The sequence below is a fragment of the Accipiter gentilis genome, chromosome 5, assembly GCF_929443795.1.
Source record: "Accipiter gentilis chromosome 5, bAccGen1.1, whole genome shotgun sequence".
Lineage (NCBI taxonomy): Eukaryota > Metazoa > Chordata > Aves > Accipitriformes > Accipitridae > Astur > Astur gentilis.
In genome coordinates this window covers 31259292-31278402 of record NC_064884.1, presented here as the reverse complement: position 1 = coordinate 31278402, position 19111 = coordinate 31259292, and the positions used below count along the sequence as shown (strand labels likewise).

Below are 19111 nucleotides of genomic sequence, written 5' to 3'. Positions count from 1 at the left end.
GCCCACCTCTCTGGTGAGCAACCAGCAGTTATGTTGTAGGATGTAGTCAAACTTTTCTCTGCTCGTCACTGTGCCAGTGTACAATGACCCAAGGGAACTGACATTTCAGCCACCAAAGGCAATACTCGGATGCTAAATTAGCCTGTGGGGAGCTCCAGGTTACAGCAGCAGTATTCTCTCAGGCAGAGCTTGTTTTGAACTAGCAAGGTTGTTCTATGCTGCATTTCTTTTTCTAACATGTTTGAAGGTTTTTTTCTTATATTTTGTATTCTTTCTTTTCCCTGTGTCTTTGCATGGTGAATTCTTTGCAGTTCTCCCAACATGCTATGCTGTGTGTACTTACCAATACCTTTTAAATTACTCTTTTGGGGTTTTAAGGTAATTAAATACCTTCTGGTATAGCATAGTGCTTGCTTACTCTGCACTGGGTTAATTTACAGCCCTGCCTTTAGTGCTGCCCTTCTGTAAACTTGTCCTCTCATCTGAACTCTTCCCCTCTGGGATCGCCTTTGCCTGGGTGTGTCCCGGATTACTCCCTGAAGCTGGCTGTGGCTGCATTCCCTGTGCTCCCCGAGCATTTATCTGCTCTTCCTTTGCTAGGAATCATGAAAGCTCTTCTTTTATAATCACTTTCATGTGATTTTCTTTTCATCACTAAATTCTTAACAGTTCTTCCACAAAACTAAAGTTAAAGCTAGAACACCACCACCTGTGCAATGTCTTTTATCACTGTATGGCCTGCCAGATTACTTCTTCAGCAAATACCTGAGTATCTTTTTCTCCAGGAGGAATAAAAGGTGTTTAATACCAAACTTTGTCTGTATTCTAATTTTGGAAGCCTTTTGAGTTTTTGTGTGCTTTCATGGAGGAGTTCTTCCATTCAAGAAGACAACAGAAGACTGTTTCAGAGGTTGTCTTTACTCCTTGAAGTAGCCAGGGGAATATTTTTATGAGCTAGTAATCTAATCCTTTCTGCAAAGCAATTCCAACTAAAAAACACAGCCTGCTTTGACCTTGGTAGCCTAACATTGTTTTAAAACGTATTCTGCGGCTTTTTAAAATACATCTGGAAGAAACTTCCTGAAGAAACTACAAGGGGTTCTGTGCCTCATCAGTATAATGGCAACCACAAAGACATGATAGGCTCTACAGAGAGATCTGGAGAGGCTGGATCGATGGGCCGAGGCCAGTTGTATGAGGTTCAACAAGGCCAAGGGCCGGGTCCTGCCCTTGGGTCACAGCAACCCCATGCAGCACTACAGGCTTGGGGAAGAGTGGCTGGAAAGCTGTCTGGCAGAAAAGGACCTGGGGGTGCTGGTCAACAGCCACCTGAATACGAGCCAGCAGTGTGCCCAGGTGGCCAAGAAGGCCAACGGCATCCTGGCTTGTGTCAGAAATAGTGTGGCCAGCAGGAGCAGGGAGGTGATTGTTCCCCTGTACTCGGCACTGGTGAGGCCGCACCTCAAGTCCTGTGTTGAGTTTTGGGCCCCTCGCTACAGGAAAGACATTGAGGTGCTGGAACGTGTCCAGAGAAGGGCAACCAAGTTGGTGAGGGGCCTGGAGCACAAGTCTTATGAGGAGCGGCTGAGGGAACTGGGGCTGTTTAGTCTGGAGGTAAGGAGTCTCAGGGGAGACCTTATTGCTCTCTACAACTACCTGAAAGGAGGTTGTAGTGAGGTGGATGCTGGTCTCTTCTGTCAGGTGGCTGGAGATAGGACAAGAGGAAACGGCCTCCAGTTGCACCAGGGGAGGTTTAGGTTGGATATTAGGAAAAATTTCTTTACTGAGAAGGTTGTCAAACATTGGAACAGGCTGCCCAGGGAAGTGGTTGAGTCACCATCCCTGGAGGTATTCAAAAAGCACGTAGACAAGGTACTCCAGAACGTGGTTTAGTGGGCATGGATGATGGTTGGACTTGATGATCTTGAAGGTCTTTTCCAACCTAAATGATTCTATGAGGTATAACCAGCTACAACTTTACCCTTGTGACAGGTAGTCAATGTGCAGCGTAATAATCTTCCCTGAGCAGTGAACAAAGCAGAGCTAATTCTGACAGGGACTTCTACAACCTATATGAATGTAAAAAAAGAGGTGAACAAGATCAGCCCTATGTTGGTAGAACACCCAATGAGAGCGTTGGTCTCAAGAGTGAAAACTTTCATGGCCCATGTCTTATGGGCCACACTGCAACCCTACATCTGCAGCCTTTTTTTCTTTACGAAAGGATGTATGCGGTTCAGCTATTTGAGCATGTTTCTTGTTTTCTTTGTTTAAAAAATGTTCTGTAATAGTTATTTCAGACTGCTGTAAATGGATGATAAATAGCCACATTTTAGTTAAACCAGAACTTTCTTTATAGCCATTTCTTACCCTGCTATCAGTGCTATTTCAGTAGCTCTGTGGGTAATAACAGCATTTTTCTTTCTTCAGAGGCTCCAAATATTAGAATTATTTTAGGGGAGTGGGTTTGGATTCAGTTTGTATTTGTACTCATAGGTTATATATCATGGGTATTATATAATGCCTGTAATTTAAGAGTCCACAAAGAAAACAAAACATTTATTGTATTCCGAGGCATTTCCAGGGAGTTAATAACTATGATTAACTGAATAGGTCATTAGCTACCACTATTACTTTGCTCAAATGCAGCTGAAATAGCATTTCTTCAGTGGTAAAAATATTTGGCAGCACTGCACTCACAAAAAAACCTTTACAGATGACATTTTTGGAAAGTCCTCTACATTCTTGGGAATCTCCAAAGAAGTTGTGTTTAAAGGCACCAGACTCAATTTTCCTAGGCTGAAACTGCTCAAGAAATAGAATAAGTATATATTTTAGGTGAATATTATATTTCACCAATCTTATGCCCACATAAGTAGGAATTCAATGATTAAAGTAGCTATGGGGATAAAGTTTTCTTTGGATTGATTGAGTGAGAAGGGTTAATTTTCTCCATTGTATTGTATGTATTTACTTCCGGTCAGATGCATCTGTTCTCCGCAGTATGTATGTTTTTCCAATTATTGGTATCACTGCAGAAACACGTTCTACTATTAGAGAAAAAATATATACTGGTTCATTTTATAATACCAGAATTACTAATGAAATACTGAAAGCAAGATTTTTCTATTCATTATATGAGCCAAAGAGCATGACCTAACAGTTAATAAGTTAATTACTGGGGGTTTTTTTCCTTCTGTTGTTTTTTTTTTTTTTTTTAAATGCTATTTTGGCTTTGAGATAGATTGTTCTTTTTAGCACATCTTAAACACCTTGTATTGCAATGCCTTATTTTATTTACTAAAAGCTTTGCTTACAGTAAAGGAATTTTCCTTTCTGCTGAATTTTTGTTCAAAAGAAGAAACAGAATGGGTCTTCACAGTAAAATTAAGGGTCTTCAGATTATTTTTTAATTTAATATTCTTGACAGCTTAATGTGATTAGAAACCAACTATCCTCTGAAGTTTCTTTATCTTCCTCTGCCTCAAACAACTTATTAATATATTTTCATGCTTTGCATAATGTCAGATCTCTTCAGAATTATGGTGGTAGTTACAGTAAGAAAAGCTTATAGTAATTAGCAAGAATATTTCTGGTTTAAATCCTTTGGTGAACAGGAATGATATGAATTTGGCTATGTTGCTCTCTGGACATCCTTGGCATCCAGAGCAGTACACGTTCCTCCACTGACTGGAGCTGATGGATAACTTTCTGTAGATTGGGTGGTCTGTGCTGGAGCTGAGGACCAAAGACTCTAGCTTTAGTGATTGTCTGTTTTAGAAAAAAATATTGTCTCTGCAGAATTAAAGTTGTTTTTTACATTCATTTTCCCATTTCTTGAAAAAATAGTGTCTACTGACAACAGTATGTTTGAAAAAGCTAGAGATTTTTAAGGACCTAATACTGAATGCCTGACAACTTTGGAATGTCACAAGATTTTAGAAATGGGCATGTGCAAAAGGGATCATTTTAAAAGCAGTGGTATCAAGTGAATGCAACTACCATTGTTTAAAAACAGATCAAAGTCTTTGTCAGAATTAATGGAGAAAAATAGTGGTGCTGGAGATATTTCTGTGTTGACATGAAGAGTGCCTGGGTCTGTATTTTAGAAGAGAAAGGTGAGCTCAGTAGCTGGTAAAATAATAAATTATCTTGTCTTCTCCATTAAGATTTTTTCTGGTTCTTACAGTAAAGTGAATAATACTGCTTAAGTTATTGCTAATTATCATAATTATTTATACAGAACTATTTGAGTTGTTTTTTATTAAAAAGGATATTAGAGGGGGTTTTGGGTTTTTTTAAGAGTTAGATTTAGGCATTCTAAAATATCTAAAATGTGCTATAAGTAAATATAGAAGCGCCATCTATTGAACAGTTCATCCAGTTAAACCTCCAGTATGGATTTAATAGTAAGTTGCTGGGAGACCATAGTTGGCATAATAGCAGCCAATATTCTTCAACAGGTGTAAGAGCCTTGCCTGTGCCCTGGAGCTTTGTCGTCCCATAATGATTACCTGAGGCACATTTTCTATTTTGTGGTATTTGATTGGAATAACTGAAATGGATGCGCAGTAACACCAATGTAGATTCGATCAATGTTTTTAGAATTTGCAGAGAGACAGCTGACTAGAAAATGGAGTTAATGATCTGAAAGAAAATTACCTACAGGAAGAGTATCTTCTGCTTATTTAATGCTGCATAGATCTACCATCAATACAGAGACATTTATAGAATAACAAGAGTATGGGAGTAAGAGGCATTCTGTTTACATAATCCATAAATTTTAATTAAAGGTGCCAAAACGTTTTTAGTGTCAGGCCCAACAAGACAAAATCAGCACTGGAATTACTGGCTTTCTGATCAATAGCAGCTAAGGTCACAGAGAAACCACAAGTAATGACAAATCATAACTTGCACCTAAAATAAAGTTATTTAAGGCATTAATTAAAGCTAAATATAAGTGATTACATTTAAATGTAGACTGATATTTCCAAGCAATTTTCAGGATCTTAAGAGAAGCACTAGGCTGCAAGGTTCACCTTTCATGGCTATTCATATATTTCTAATTCACCTGGGATGCAATTCCTGCACTACAGCTATTGGAAATGGTATTTCCACTGCAGAGTGGGAACTGCAAAGGGCACATGGGAAGGAAGCTGATGGTCTCCACTGTGTGGCTAAAGCCAGGCAAAAGACACAATTCTTAGACAGCAGAGGAGCATGTAGACACAGCAAATGCATTTATTCTACAGATTGGTAAAATACTAGTGGGTAACTGCAGATAGGTGCCTTTCATCCAAAGGAGATGCTGAAAGTCCAGGATGAAATTCAGTAGTACAAATAGAAAGTCAGGCATTTAAAGAAATAAACACAGTTTCTGCAGTTACTCTTTGGAGACAGTAAAATGAGGGAAAACGAAAGTATGTTTTATTAGTTGTGAGATGTCTCTGAGCCATTGGTGTAATACACCTGTGTAAAAAAAAGGTAAAATGCTATCTTAGGCCATATCAAGCAAGGTATCTCCAGTAAAGATAGTGAAGTTATCAGTGCCTTTATCATAGAATCATAGAATTGTTCAGGTTGGAAAAAGACCTTTAAGATCATTGAGTCCAACTGTAAACCTAACACTGCCAAGTCCACCACTAAACCATGTCCCTAAGCGCCACATCTACATGTCTTTTAAATACTTCCAGGAATGGTGGCTCAAACACTTCCCTGGGCAGCCTGTTCCAATGTTTGACAACCCTCTCAGTAAAGAAATTTTTCCTAATATCCAACCTAAACCTCCCCTGGTGCAACTGGAGGCCGTTTCCTCTTGTCCTATCTCCAGCCACCTGACAGAAGAGACCAGCACCCACCTCACTACAACCTCCTTTCAGGTAGTTGTAGAGAGCAATAAGGTCTCCCCTGAGACTCCTTACCTCCAGACTAAACAGCCCCAGTTCCCTCAGCCGCTCCTCATAAGACTTGTGCTCCAGGCCCCTCACCAACTTGGTTGCCCTTCTCTGGACACACTCCAGCACCTCAATGTCTTTCCTGTAGTGAGGGGCCCAAAACTCAACACAGGACTCGAGATGCGGCCTCACCAGTGCTGAGTAAAGGGGAACAATCACCTCCCTGCTCCTGCTGGCCACACTATTTCTGATGCAGGCCAGGATGCCATTGGCCTTCTTGGCCACCTGGGCACACTGCTGGCTCGTATTCAGGTGGCTGTTGACCAGCACCCCCAGGTCTTTCTCTGCTGGGCAGCTTTCCAGCCACTCTTCCCCAAGCCTGTAGTGCTGCATGGGGTTGCTGTGATGCAAGTGCAGGACCCGGCCCTTGGCCTTGTTGAACCTCATACAACTGGCCTCGGCCCATCAATCCAGCCTGACCAGATCCCTCTGTAGAGCCTTCCTACCCCCGAGCAGATCAACACTCCTGCCCAACTTGGTATTGTCTGCAAACTTGCTGAGGGTGCACTCCATCCCTTCGTCCAGATTGTTGATAAAGATATGAAACAGAACTGGCCCCAATACTGAGCCCTGGGGAACACCACTTGTGACTGGCCACCAACTGGATTTAACTCCAGGCACCACAACTCTTTGGGCCCAGCCATCCAGCCAGATTTTTACCCAGTGAAGAGTATGCCCATCCAGGCCATGAGCAGCCAGTTTCTCCAGGAGAATGCTGTAGGAAATGGTGTCAAAGGCTTTGCTGAACTCTAGGCAGACAACATCCACAGCCTTTCCTGCATCCACTAAGCAGGTCACCTTGTCATAGAAAGAGATCAGGTCAGTCAAGCAGGACCTCCTTTCATAAACCCATGCTGACTGGGCCTGATCACCTGGTAGTCCTGCACATGCCGTGTGATGGCACTCGAGATGATCTGCTCCATAACCTTCCGCAGCACTGAGGTCAGACTGACAGGCCTGTAGTTCCCTGGATACTGCTTCTGGCCTTTCTCCTAGATGGGCATCTCATTTGATAACCTCCAGTTCACTGGGAGCTCCCCGGTTAGCCAGGACTGCTGATAAATGGAGGAAAGTGGCTTGGTGAGCATTCCACCAGATCCCTGAGTACCCTTGGGTGGATGCCATCTTGTGTGTGTAGACTTGTGTGTGTCTAAGTGGTGTAGCAGGTCACTAACCATTTCCCCTTGGATTATGAGGGCTTCATTCTGCTCCCTGTCTTCCAGCTCAGGGGGCTGCGTAGCCCAAGAACAACTGGTCTTACTATTAAAGACTGAGGCAAAGAAGGCATTAAGTACCTCAGCCTTTTCCTCATCCTTTGTCTCTGTTTCCCCCTGCATCCAATAAAGGATGGAGATTCTCCTTAGCCCTCCTTTTGTTGCTAATGTGTTTATAGAAACATTTTTTATTGTCTTTTATGGCAGTAGCCAGATTAAGTTCTATCTGTGCTTTGGCCCTTCTAATTTGCTCCCTGCATAACCTCATGACATCCTTGTAGTCCTCCTTAGTTGCCTGCCCATTCTTCCAAAGGTCATAAACTCTTTTGGTTTTCCCCACCAAGTTCCAGCCAGAACTCTCCGTTCAGCCAGGCTGGTCATCTTCCCCGCTGGCTCATCTTTCAGCACATAGGGATGACCTGCTCTTGCGCCTTTAAGATTTCCTTCTTGAAGAATGTCCAGCCTTCCTGGACTCCTTTGCCCTTCAGGACTGCCTCCCAAGGGACTCTTAACAACCAGCCTCCTAAACAGGCCTTTGCAGGATAAAGTATGTAAGTCTCATCACCCATGTTCAAGAAAGATTAAATCAAACTGGAAGAGACTTGGAGGCAAGCTAGGGAAAGAACAAGAGGACTAAGAGGCAAGAGGATGCTAACAGATGTTGACTTAACCTAGTAAAAGGAAGCCTGGGAAAGAGACTGTGATCACAGTCTCTCTAACTGCCTTCAAGCACTGCACACCCAGAAAACTAGAAGATTTGCTTATTGTAGACACAAACCTCAGGGGTATAAATTGGTCATGAATAAATGTAAGCTGCAAATTAGAAAAAAAGATTCTAAGCCATCAGAGCAATGAATTTCTGCAACAGTAAGCAAAAAGATGTTAAGAAAAAAAAACCTTTTAGGATAGTGCTTGGCCAGTTAATGGAAAGGAATAGGAGGAGCCTGCATGCTGAGACCTTTCTGTCTCCTGTTCCCCTACTTTGTAGCCCTCCTATTCCATATAGCAAAGGACTATGGACAGTTTTGTATGCTCCTGAGATTGCCTTTGGGAACCAGGTGCTTGTAGGTATTCAGTAAGGTAGGACGCAATAGTAAAAAAGCAAGAAGACACTTCAGCTGTGAGAGAGAAGAATCTAGGTTTGTTGGTCGTCTTGGGATCTCTGCAAGCCATTGGTGTGATACAGCCCTGACAAATGCTCAGAGAGGTGTAAGAGCTTCAAGCCCATTTCAGAGTATGGATGCTGATTTGGGTTTCAGCTTGCTTCCTCCTCATTGTTGGAAGCCCAACCATCGGTTACTGCTTTGAGACAGTACAGGGACCTGCTCTGTGCTGCTGGCAGACAATTTGTTAGCTGATTCCAGCTGATATTAAGTAATTATGCAATGACTTTTTATCTACTTTGTCCCTGTGCTACCAGTTACAGGAACATACCAGCCCCACAACTGGGAGGTAGTGGCACCTGACCTGCCTGTCAGGCGAGAGAGGTGCTGGCAGTGAGGGCTCCCGCTCCCCACTGGTTCAAGCCAGGGGAAAGCAGCAGTTTGGTACAAATTACATTCACCTGGACCCTAGCGGCAAACAGCTCCCTAAATCAGTCACAGCCACCTGTAGGCTGCCCTGCCTCCTGCAAGGCAGAGAGGTCCAGGTTAGTTAAAGGCTTATCCCACAGGACGTATGCAGCATGGGAGCGGTCGTGCTGTCGGCTCCCGGCTCTCCCTCGGGACGTGTGGCAGTGTGGTTGGGGATGCTCTCGCTGTGTGTACTGACTCTGGGCATCTCCCGAGTCTGTGAGCCCATCCTCACTGCTTCAGTGCAGTGCAACAGGGTTCGCTTGAACTGTCTCTGCTGTGTTTGTGGGTATGCCTTTGCCTTGAAGCAAACCAGAAGCATTCCCGCAGTCAAGCCCAGCTGAGGAGAGATTAAGGCTGCTCTTCATTAACACCTTGAAGTGTTGTTTGCATTTTCCAGCTCACACCCTCTGCCATATTGTAGCTACCCTGATGAGCACTATTTGGCTTGAATGTAGATGAAGTGTTCTAGCAAGTATGTCAAGAGTTGGCTTGTGGTCAAGATTCAGTCACGTAACTGTGTAGACATACCCCAAAACAAACATAAATTTTTGTCTCCCTCATGGCAAGGCAGAGCAGGATAACTGCTTCACCCTGCAAAGCTGAAAGACAGCAGATCTGGATGTTTCTTGTCTTGCAAATGTCAAACATCCAAAATTGTGGCTTCAAAAATTATGAGATTGGCTTTAAAATCTTGAAATCTTAAAATTAAGGCTCTGGAAATCCTTTTTATTTTGCCTTCTGTTTTTCTCAGCCTCTTCTGAGCCTATCAGTACCTAAAATCACATATTGCACCTTTTCTTTGCATCTATAAGCATATGAAAATAAACTAAAATATGAAAACTGTTGAGCAAGAAGCAACTGCCCGAGCATTCACACACCAGTCAAGGAGTCGCACATACACCACCTGAGACTTTAACTGCTCGGACCGGAGTCCCTTCACAGCGGGTGACTCCAGTGAGCTGATGGGTGCCCCTTTCAACTCCTCACACACACACACTCACCCTTGGGTGCTGCTTCTTTCCTCAGCCTTGACCCTAAGTTCCCCAAAGCTGCATCTCTAATCAAGGCCTTCAAAATAAAAAGTGTAATTCTATCTATGGTGCACAAATTTAGGCAGCTCCAGCTGGCTGCCTCCAGAGAGGGACCCCAAACACTAACATGCCTGGGCACTTACACCCTTGCAATCTAAGTTCCTGCCCCTCACACCATAGTCTGGTCCAGTAGTAATATTCGGGTCTGGGGTCTTCTCTCACATTGGGTCCTTTTTGTTGCCTCTAGACAGGTTCTTTCTCTTTCTTGTATTTTAGGCTAGTTGTTACTATGTCTCCTTTTCCTGGCTCAAACTGGCTCTGGGGCTTTCCCATCTTCTCACTCGTCTAATCAGAGAATAGGCCAATGTTAAGCAAAAACATTAAGCAAGGTGTGAGTTCTGCTTTATTGTGAACAATTACTTGTAAGCAGCCAAACAAAGTCCTTAAAGACCTCCAAAATATATTAACAGCCTCTATAATTTATATACGTTCCTATGCTATTATTATAGCCTCACAATCTTATCCCATTATTGCCACATGCTGTTTACGTCTCATTCAGGTGTGGTCTGCATGATTATGCAGCTCAGCTTTGCCACCTTCCACAACAAAACTCAGATTCTCACGTGAGCAGCTCTCTTCAGAAGGAGAAGCTTTACAGAAAATCATCACATCATAGAGCTCACGGGAAACTCTCCAGAGTTGACAGCACTGGATTTGATAAAGCCAAGGATTGAGTTTGGCCAGAGTTTGCACAGCTCCAATGAGGATATAGTTTGGATTACAGAATTCTTGCTGAAGGAAGATGTGTATGGAGTGAAAAAAACAGGCATAGATGACCTGAAAGGAGGAGAAGAAAGTGAAGAGGTCAGAGGTGGCTATGGTTGTTGGCTTGTGTAGTGTGGTACATGCGTTTTCAGTCACACGCCAGGGAAACGACTGCAAGGCTGTGAAATTCTCCCTCCAGCACAGAACTCACCCACCCCAATAAAAAGTTGCTGGGTCCCAGCCTGTATTTTGGAGAACTGGCAACTTGATTATCACTTGGTACCCTAATCGGGTATTAACTACAGAATTCAGTCTGCTGCTAGACTGTTCATTTCTAACTGATGTCACATTCACCACCGTATTCAATGCAGAAAAGCTTTTAAAGTTAAGCAGATTTTTGAATCATGTTATATAGGATTTTTTCTAATGATTTTAAATTGTTTTAAAGAATAGCATATAGTACTATTTCTGTCTAGTCTAGGATTTTCTCATTTTAAACTGTTTCATCTGATTGTTAAACTGGCAGATCCTTATTAGTTTTGAAATATATTCCTAAATAAATTCTTTAAAAGTTTAGAGATTTTGTTATCCATTGTAATTAAGTGTAATTTGAGTTTAGCACATTGTAGCTTCCCTTTATTCTTATATCCCTGATATCTTTATGATATCAAGACTTAGATATATTCTAATACTTCTGCTTAATGTTTGCCTGTTAATTTGTTTAAAAAAATTAACTATAAGAGTCTTTTTGTATACAGGTACAGAAATAATACAGCAATTCAGATACTGAACATCACTACTCATTTTTTCCCAAAAAACTCCTTAGATTGAGTCATATAAAACATCATCATAATTTTCAAATTTTCTACTGCCTCTTTAGATATGATAGCAAAATGTATAGCATCACATGATGTTCCAAATATTATTATTACCTTGATAGAGTCTTCTCTAACATCAGGGACAGGGCCTTCATAATTTAATTCAAGTATATACAATCATCAGCATTTTCTTAGTGTAAAGGCTAAGACATTTGACTTCAGGGAACAAACAGATCGAGGTATTTCATTATCAGTAGTCTACTCTCTATCCATAAACTTTCACTGAAATTCAAAGTCAGTTAAATTATGTAGGTTTTATGCTGCTTGCTAACATCAGGAAAAGTTTTGCATTTGCTATTAATCTCTATCTGGTAACTTCAGTCTTAGTTACACTGAGTGTTACTAATTTTCACTCTGTCAATCAACATGCTAACATTACACTGTTTTATATACAGACTCCTATTTCTGCTTTTGAAAAAAATGTGTGGGACTCATCTCACTTAACTTTACCCTTGCAAAACATTTACACTACAAAGCTGACTGTTTTGTCCCTGTAGTATAGAGCAAGCGCTAGATAGTGGGGGTGGGACACCCACACACCTCTCACGGCTGCCCCTGCTGCTTGTGTTAGACGCTTGGGTGAGCATGGGACAAATTCTCCTCCCATCATTGACTGGCTCTAGATAACTGCGGCTGGGTATGTGACATTTATCATGGGTTTGCTTGCCTAAACAGTAGTGTCTCATGCCATTAAAGATGTCTTGATGGTTCCCATGCTAATGAGGCAGGAGACCTTTAGGGCATCTGAAAAGGCACTAGACACCTAAACATAGATAACTGAGTCCTATCTGTGGGTACTCAACCCAGGTGAGGTGAGTGCCCCCCACCCCATTCCACAGGACTGGAGCGGTTCTCCTACACATTGTTTGAGGCATAAGAAGAGATTTTATGCGCATTGGAACTGCATCTCTGTGTGCGACTTCAGCCACTGCAGAAAAGCAGCAGTCACTCAGGAAAAAATTGCACTGGATGTTTCAAAAACATGCAGCAGTATTATACAAGGGTTTGGGACTGTCATAGAATTACTGCAGAAGAATTGTCTTTATTTCCAGCCTAGATGGTTTCAGGTCACAGTAATACCAACCCATCTACTTTGTCTCTTTTGCCCACAGATTGGGTACATCTCTGACATCATGTGCCCAGCTTTGCCTCACGTGTTGCAGGGTTCGGCTTTGCTCAGCCTGGCCTACCCTTGGGTCTGTGAGACATGTCCCACCGGTGGCAGGACCCAGGCAGTGCCAACAGGCCGGTGCCTCTCCTCTGCCTGCCTTTTCCCCAGAGGGATATCATCAGATCAGTGTTTCTGGGTTGGGAAACTAACTCAGGTGAGCTCATATGCAGGTTTCAGGAATTAAGCAGTGTCCTAGCCACGTGTTAGAGCTCAGAGCTCTTCAAAGCACATGCAGACCATTCCCATATCATAGGCAAGATCTGCATATCTGCACAGAGACGGGACAGTTCAACCGCCGAGCGGGACGGTGCAGTCTCCCTCATCCCCCTTTCTCTGCCGGGAGATGGCTGTGTCGTGACGCCAGTGCACAGAAAGCAAGGTTCACCCATTAGCAGTTCACCTTTCCTTGCCTGCAAAGTAGACAAGCCGAGCGGATTTTGTTTCTGGATTGCAAAGAGAATGATGATGATCTTTCAAGAGAGAAGTCACCATGACACGTACATCTTGCCATATCAGCAGGGTATCAGCTCTTCTGCTCCTGAGCTAGCTGCCGCCTGGGTTTTCTCTCAGCTGTTTCTGACTGAGCAGTTGTCTTTCCCTTTCATTTTTAGCAAAGTCTTGATCCCAGGAAAGGTCGGAAATCCTAGCCCTGACTGACAAAAAGTTGAAAGCAATTTTGGTATCTGGATGTCTACAATTCTCAGTGAAATCTCTTAAATCTTTATAATTTAAAATCCCTAGGGCTGTACTCAGAGAGGCGCAGACATCTGGTTTATCTCAGCCTCAGGACTTTTGACTTCCCGTAACAAGCAAGTATTTTGTGGGAATGCTTCTCTGCCTCAGCAGTCAGACAGTGGGCTGTACATCACTAGCGGTCCTGGTTCAGGCTGGCTCATCCGTCCTTCCTTCTCCTATTTCCTTCTTTTCCACTGGAGAAAGCTGAAGGTACTTGTGTGTACTCTTTATGCTGCTGTGTCTCTGTAACCACATATTTTTCAGAGGAAGGTCAGTCTCTCTCTCCTTTTCACTGGAAATCCAAGGGGATATATCCCTAAATATCAAATCAAATCAAATTTCTTGTTAATTCAAAGTGGGCTTTGTGTTGTATTTACTGACTAGTTTGTATTTCAACTTCTGCTGACCTCTAATTCTTCCAGTCCAGAACTGAAAATACAATATTGTACATCACTGGGAAGGAACTGTCTGCCCCTGAGGAAGCAAGTTATTTCACTTTTGTGAGTAGCTTAGATAGCATAAACAGAATATATCATAGAGTGAGAAGTAGAAAAAGTCTGCCAAATAATCCAAATTATGTAACGAGTGGTCTGTGCCTCCTTTATTTGTGGAATTGGCTCGCATCTCCATAAAGATTCATGTAAATGGTAATCCTTTCTGTGAAAGGCCCAGTACGATCAGTCCTGTTGGTGTTAGTAGTCCTCGTTCAATATGTTTCTGATCAAGAACTGATGCAAGATAAGTAGTAAACAGTAATTTTGCAGCTTGGAGTTTTGTGAAGCTGTGCATCTGACTTATTTCCAAAGGAGATACTGTAGTAGTATGTCTTTTTTGCTTCCTCAGTGGAGGTTTCTATTGAACAAAACTACATTTTAAGAGGCTATGAAAGACTTCCATTAAATTGAACAATATTCCAGTAGAGCACATACTTCATAAAAGTAGCTATATGGATTTAAAATCAGTTGTCAGCAAAATTGTATTCTCATTTGAAATCTTTTCTCCGTAATGCTTTCATTTTCAATGTGTATACAATACTTCATTTTAAAACATTTTCTCCTATTATCTGCTTTATTTGAACAAGACTATATGGCAAAATATTTCAGTTGTTATTATTCTCATGTGTGCTAGGGAAACTGGGCTAGAATAAGTTATTATGTGAGTGCCTAAATGATTTGGAAACCATACGCAGAGAGTAGTTCTCAATTATACACCATTAAGTGCAGTTCTGCAAGTGTTTTTCCTTGTTCTGGTACTATTCAGTATTCTCACTGACAACTTGGATGAAAGGTTAGAAAGTACGCTTAATAAAATTCATAGAGCAGAAGCTGCATGTTGGAAGGAAGGCAATGGAAAATGGCCCTGATAATGTAGCAGAGTAGCCTAGAAAATACAGCTTTTCAGCAGTTAAATTAGAGCAAATGCAGAACTGTACATACAGCTTGACATAATCAGCTGCACATGAGTACAGATGGGAAACAACTGGCCAAGCAGCAGTTCTGCAGAAAAGACCCGGTGTCATAATGATCCCAAGCTGAACATGCACCAAGGATGTTGTGCTGCTGCAAACAAGGCCAGTGCTATTGTGGGCTATAGGAAGGGGAGTAATAAAGCGTAAAATGTAATTATTTCGCTCTGCTCGGCACTGATAAGGCCTCAGTGGCAGAACTTTACCCACTTGCAGGAACTGCAGCTCAGGTAGGATCCAAGAAGAGAGCAAACTGGGCTCGAAGATCTAAAATACATAGGCTTTCAAGGAAAGGTTGAAGGGTCGTTTAGTCTAGAGATGAGGGGAGGAAAGGAACACATGATAGCAGCCTTCGTGACTCTAAAGAGGAAGGGATTTAGCTGCAACGTATGCTGTCGGTACAGGAAAGCAATTAGCTTAGATCTCAACAAGGATGATTTAGTATAAGCATCAGGAAAAAAAATCCAAGTGGCAAGGAAAGAAAAGTGGAGACCTGGAATAGGTTGTTTAGGAGGAATTCATGAAAACTTCAGCCTTGCAGATGTTTAAAGTAGGTTAGACAAACATCAGCAGGCATGGCATAGGTCAGGGATGGGCAAAGCGATCTCTCAAATTACCTGCTAGCCTTATTCCTTTAGTGATTTCTGTATGATAATACAGCGATTATACTTTTTCTAATTTTGCCTGTGTCAGTATTGATTGAAAATTACTAGGGTCTGATGGCTTTGTGAATGGTTTTTGTGAAATAAATAGGTGAACATAGTCAGATACCTGTGGTAGGATACAAAGCACTCAATTCTAGCCATAAGAAAGTTTGGTCTTTTGTCTACTTGTAGTTCATTGAAAAAAGATGGACACCTTTTAGACGTTACCTAAGGAGTGGGTGAATCACCCTCCAGAGGTACCTCTGCCTCTCCTTCCACCTATTCCCCAGCAAATTTACATTGGTAGCGTATTCTCGGTCTTGCCTTTTCTCAGTCTGTGATACTAGAAGTTTGGTTTTCTGAGAACCAAAGTGCTTGAACTTCGCAGAGGGCTATCTGGAAAAATTATATAATTGGCAGGATATCAGAGTAGGAAATCAAGTGGTCTTTTCTGACCCTCAGTTCTGTGAAGCCCATTCAGGGAGTCATTTGTGAAGGATTTATAGCTGTTATGATTAATAGTTGTTATCAATACATAATGCACATGACCAATATGTGAGATATAGTTCTACACCAAACTTACATAAGTCACTTATTAGTCTGTTGGATTCTTATTCAATTATTGTTTATTAATCCTCTAAATTGTTTACACTGTATCTTGTGTACAGTGTGTGTGAGAGACAATACAGCACTTTTAGCCAGAAAATCTGCTATTAAAAATTATTCTTTACAGAGATAATATTTTAATGAAGATTTTAAAGTACTAAGCTACTGGACACTGAAAGGGAAAACTAATAATATTTTTAAAACAATGGTATGTTTAATCCTGGATAATATTTTAGGAACCATGCAGTATAAGACACCTTTCTCCATCATAAGCATCCTGTGGCTAATAGAGAGACTGTAAACTTTATCCCCAACCTGTTATTTATGAAACATTTTCTATTGCCTGGTAAAAAAAAAAAAAAAAAAAAAAAAAAAAAAAGAGTCTCATTTGTAGGGCTTTTTAAAAATTAGAATTACACTCCAGCAACGAGTGATGACTAGTTATTGTTCCTTTTGTCAACAGGCAAGATGGAGGTTCTGGCAGCTTACCATGTCCCGGGCTCTGCAGAGTTAAGTGAGAAGTGCGCCCGTGTTCTAGCGTGCATCACATCGCATCTTGGGTCTGAAGTGCCAGAAGGATCCCAGCGCTGCAGACTGAGACGGCTCTGAGCACCTCAGTACCCCGTTTCTGACAGAACCCAGGGATGGCAGACTTACAAACCAGTATTACCTGTCTGGGGCAGGTTTAATTTTATAAATTAAAACCATAAACTCTATGAGTTTCTAGACCATATTTGTGCTGTTGAGGATGATCTGCTCAGATGAACAGTTTTGCGTCCATCGGAGAGACAGGTTCTTCTGCTGGACCAGAAGATGACAGCGGACTGTATATTGTAACTAATACCATTTGTAGCATCTCCTAGTGCAAATAATTGAAGAACAGGTTGCAAGAAAATCCTGTAGACAATAAGACATGCTTTGTTTTGATCTACAAATTTTAAAAAATGTTTTGTTTTTTTAAAGATAACCACTTTTACATAACACTATGTGTGCAGTCTATGTGCAGCTCTTCACTGTGGCTATCTATATTCCAGAGATATGAATTCCTTGTGAGACGCCTGAACCTTTTTAGATTTGTGATGAATCCCTAAAATATGAGAGTATCATGAAAAACTAGAAGGGAAAGTTCCACGGCTTTTATTTGACTAGACTTCTCCAATTACTTCCTGTTAGTGTCCTGGAAGGAGGAGGAAAGGGCAGGAAGTAGAAATGAAATGAAATAAAATACATTGCCTTTCTTTTTTGGCATATGCACCTATCCGAATGTGTGTTTGATCTAACAGCCAAGGGGAGAGAAACAGCTAAATTAGCTGAGCCCTCTTGCAAAAAGTCTACGTTTTCAGGCAGTGTTTGCTGATTTTGTCTCTTGAATAGCTATAGAAAAGAAGGAGTATGTATATGCCCCACCATATGTGAAAAGGACATACTTGTCATTCCTTTATTTATTTTTGCTCTTTCAAAAATTAAAGTGCCAGTTATTTGGAATGCTGTAGTCTGTGGTCTCTTTACATTTGTTTAGTGAGATCCTTTCAGCAAGGTCATTCCCATTACAGTGTAACTGCATGGTGACCACAGCTTTGGGCCTGTATAATAAAGATCTAAATTCAAAATTTCGTTTCTCATCATTTTCTCTACTTTTATGTTGTACCTGCAAGTCATTGATCGGAATCCTGCTTATTGCTGCTCCCTGTTTAGAAGAAGATTTGGCAAAAAAATGTTAGAGGAAGGTATTTGTATGGTTGGACCGTGTTGTCCTTTGTGTCATTATTTACAAGAGGTTAAAGGACAGAGGGATAGAAAATGTTAGCAAGTCAATAGTGATGCTTAAATTTAATTTGCACGCGAGGCCCCAGGGCAATAAGGAGATCAGGCTCTTCGCATCCCGGATTTAAGGCCATACTAAAGTATTTGACATCTGGTCTCTATTAATTAGTAGTCCTGGAAAGGTACGGGAGGAAAAAGCTGCAAGAAAAGCTGAGTCCAAGCTGGCTTTGATTTGCTGTGTGTGTGTTGTATTGTGCTGAACATATGTACATCAGAGTTTAAAAGCCAATTAGACTCTTTTCCCTTCCTCCTTCTTATTTTCTTCTTTGAAGACAAAATTTTAAACTACAAAAATGTTCTTCAAGTAGCAATTAAGTTTGCGTGGGTAAAGACTGCACATTGCGTTTCAAAAATTAATGTGGTCCTGACAAGGCTACCCTAGCCATGCTGCACTATAGGCAGGGTTTTGTCCCGCTGATGCTATGGTTAGCTTACAGCAAACATGAGTTCATGTCAACAGAGCATCCCTGACCTTTGAAACCTCTTAGTCAGGCATCACTGTGATCCTGCCTCTTACGTAGTTGCATACAGATGGCAGAGTGCTCACCTCTGTGAAGTCCATACCAGTCCATACCCAGAAGTATGAATGGGATCAGACAACAGCATCTCAGTGCAGCTTCCTGATCAACTTAAGCTAGTCTTAAGGCTGCTCTCCTGCTCACAAGGGACGGTGCTGTCTTCCCCTTCTGCCCCGCTCACGCCTTCCCACTACCTCCCTCGAAGAGCTGCAGAGCAATGAAGCTTCCTGGTCTGACTGAAAATGTCCCCGTGTAAGAGTTTAGCTCTTGTGCTGGCTCTGACACCAGGGAGAGGGTGGGAACAAACACCTTTTTATCAGCAGTTTCGTTTTAGGTCAGCTTACACTGATGGAGGAACCACGCCTTCAGGTCCCTCTAATTGTCAATTAACTAATCGTTTTACCTAAACTTTCTTTTTAAGCGCATTGCTTTCATATGCCTAAGAAGTATTCCTTGATTCAATAACACTGCAAAGAAAATAAAGCACTGGAAATGAATCAAATCCATAGAAAAAACCAATAATAACACCTTTAAGATAACTTCACAGCAGCAGTATTTGAGGTACAAGAAGAATACATTGCCGTGAAAAAGAATACGTTCTTGCCATTCAAATTACTCTGAAGACCAAAACTTTTTCAGAGAAACAGAAGTGAAAGCTGCGTCCCATAGCAGTACCAGGGCAGTGTAAGTCTCCTCTTCTAGCAGACCTTTAGCTGTTAATGAGGTATATGC

The 19111-nt window shown here is 41.7% G+C and overlaps 1 protein-coding gene across 2 annotated transcripts in view; it reads left to right on the top strand.

Annotated features, from left to right (window-relative positions):
- The window catches only part of SCAF8 (SR-related CTD associated factor 8), a 168838-nt gene that overhangs the window by 85231 nt on the left and 64496 nt on the right, over nt 1-19111 (top strand). The window contains exon 21 of one of the 2 annotated variants that reach the window (XM_049801206.1): nt 16501-17573. The exons of the other annotated variant lie outside the window; for it this stretch is intronic. The gene's annotated coding sequence lies outside the window, so the exon portion shown is untranslated. Of the gene's footprint in view, nt 1-16500; nt 17574-19111 lie in introns of those variants that run through there. 2 annotated transcript variants of the gene reach the window in all.